Genomic DNA, 3,320 nt, shown 5'->3' with positions numbered 1-3,320 from the left:
ACATGATGAAACAGAGCACACATTTTAGAGACTATTTCATTTTTCTGTCACTTTTTGTTTTATTTATTTTAAATACATCTGGAGTCATTGCCCTATGTTAATACAAAGACTCTCTAAAGAACACAATTACTTTTCATGTCTGGATGATGGCTGTTATTACAACAGCAGTGCTTCACCAGTGAATCAAATGACTCAAAGAGAATTCCAGGCCACCTGCTGAAATGGCACCTTGTAATGAATAAACTTGATTTCTGAGTTTTGATCCTCAGAATCTTCCCATAAATTGAAATTATTAAGTCTACTGCTTTCTCAAAAATAGTTTGACATTTCTAAATTATATTGATTATCAACAATGCCTAGAAAAAAATTCAATTAAGGTTTTATTTCCAGAAATTTGACTGTTGTTGTTTTTTTGCTTGAAAAGGGCTCAATTTGGAAGGAAAAAAAATCACCCCATTTCCTTAAAAAGACACACTAGATTTGAAATAGTTTAGAGAATACATTTTTTACTTTTCTTTATTTCATGCAAATGTAGAGAGGCTATATTTCTATGGATAATGGATATAATGATAATGATGAGATGAAGAATTATGAGATTGATTGTTTCAGGGAGTAAATGAAAATTTACAATACTGAATTTAGGGCACATTTCAGGTCTTGCTAATTTATTTAGCTGAATTGAAAGTAATATTTTCCTTAATTTTAGTATACTAACCTCATAATAGATTTTACATAGTTGTTATTAATATGGTCTCTGGACGCACCTAGTTGAGTACAAATTCCAACTTCCCAATGACATGAATGTTGTGACATTGATTAAGGCAAAAATGACAAAGATACATTTTTCTCATCTGAAAATAGGAATGAATGGAAACTACAGTGAAGACTAAAAGAGCAATTCAAATAAGCAACACAGAATTCTATTTGCTATATTTCATTTATTATCATGCTGAAGTGATTGTTACATAGGTAGTGAGACATAATTCACATATCAGTGAATCCAACCATTTAAAGTATACAATTTCAGTGTTTGTTTGTTTTTTTATATTCAGAGCTGTGCAAATATCACCACAATCAGAATACTTATATCAGCTCCCACAGAGGTAGGCGAACACTAACCTACGTTCTGTCTCTATAGATTTGCCTCATCTGGACATGTCCTATAAGTAGAGTCATATACTATGTTGTTTATAGTAAATGGCTTCTTTCAATTACCATACTGTTCTCAAGTTTTATCCACAGTATAGCATTTGCCAATATATCATTCCTTTTTGTAATTTGAGGAACCTTTGATCCTACTAGTAAGCATGGAAAACTAAAGAATAGCAGCTGAATGGAGAGGGCTCTCTAATTCATGGGTAGAGGACAGAAGAAGCAGTATATATGTCATAATAAGGAAAACTACATTCAATCAAAACTGACTTAGAACTGACATAAGTGGCAAAATTAGTGGATAAGGGGAATTAAAAACTATAACTACAGTCCAAGTGTCCCAGTAGAAATAGGAAATCATAAGTAGATATGGAAAATATTAAAAAGTCCACCACCCTGACTCCCCATAAAAAAAAAAAAAAACCTCTGGAAGTAAAACTACAATGTTTGAGATAAAGATATTCACCATATGCTAAAAGCATATGAAAAGTGATAAAAAAAAAAAACTAAACTAAATGAAACTTTAAGCAAACATAATCAGTTGAGAGGGCATATGGGAAGAGCAAGGGCTTATGGAAGTTCTCACACTTTACAAAATCCCAAGAACCCTACAGGAAGAACTCTGTGTTAATAATAAATGCTATGGTTCCAACTTCCTTTTCCCTTCTATTAATGCCTCTCCATCTCGGCATGGAGGCCAGAGTATGCACATACGATCATGTGATTTTTGTCCTTCATTTTGTTTATGCGATGTATTACATTTATTGATTTGCCAGACTTGCATCTCCGGTGAGAGAGAAGGGAAGGAATGAGGGACATTTGTAATACTATCAACAATAAAAAAATATATTTTTTAAGAAAAAAAAAAGATTCACCATATGGAATTAACAGAGGATTATATTACAGCAGAGAAGATAAGAGAGCTTGAAGATCTATCAAAGGAAATTCTATGATGAAATAATAGTGACAAAAAACAAACTGAAAAAGATACATAGAGCATCCATGAGCTGTGATATAATTTCAAGCAATCAAATATGTGCTTAATTGAGATCCCTAAGTAAGAATAGGTGGAATATAAAAAGAGTGAAACCATAAATTCCAAGAAAAAGAAAAGTGAAAACAAGTAAACAAGCTATGGTAAAAGACAGCATCATCATCATAATGCTTAAAACCACTGATATAAAGTCTTGAAATTAGTCAAAGGATAAAGAGAAGATACAGTATCAATATAAAAATAAGACTAAGAAACTTTTACAGAAAACAATGCAATCTTGGAAACAGTGAATCAACATATTCAAAATAAAATAAATTGTAATATAGACTCAATACCTAGCAAATAGAATCCAAAGCAAACAAAATAAAAAAAAAATAAAATAAGAACACAAAAAGTAGAATAGAATATTTTTTAATCTAATAGAGAAAAATCATTAAATTAAAAGGCTGGTTCTTAAAGTTTGATAAACTTCATATATTCTAGCCACATTATGAAGAAAAAAAGAGAGAAGACACACTTTATCAATATCAACATCTTTACTGTTCAAAGTATAACAGATGACCCCTTTTTTCCCTCATTGACCCCCTCCACCCTATACCCACCCATTCCCCCCAAAAAGAGAGAGAATGTAAAACATCTCCTTATAACCTCTATATTGATTGTAAGTTAAAATAACATTTTGGATATATTGGGTTAAATAAATGTTATTAAAAGTAAAAAAAAAAAAAAAAAAGACTGAGTGAAGGAACACCACTATAAATCCTGCAGTCATTAAAGTATTATTAATATAACATTAGCAAGTATATTCAAAAAAAATTCAACTGAGGTAAAATGAAAAAATCTCTTGAAGGACATAAGAAACCCCAGTTCCACCAAAAGTCACAGGTCATCTGAATAGCCCTAAAGAAATTGAATTTACTGAAAGTTTTATCAATAAACCATCAAGGCCATATGACGTTACTGATGAATTCCAGCAAATATTTAAAATGGGAATAATGGTGGTGGTCTAGTTTCATTTTTTGCATGTATCTGTCCAATTTTCCCAACACCATTTATTGAAGAGACTGTCTTGACTCATTTGTAAGTTCATGCCTCCTTTGTCAAATATTAATTGAGCATAGTGGTTTGGGTAGATTTCTGGGTTCTCTATTCCTTTCCATTGGTCTATATGCCT

The sequence above is a fragment of the Myotis davidii genome, unplaced genomic scaffold (genome assembly GCF_000327345.1).
Source record: "Myotis davidii unplaced genomic scaffold, ASM32734v1 scaffold2, whole genome shotgun sequence".
Classification (NCBI taxonomy): Eukaryota; Metazoa; Chordata; class Mammalia; order Chiroptera; family Vespertilionidae; genus Myotis; species Myotis davidii.
This window is presented reverse-complemented; position numbering follows the sequence as displayed.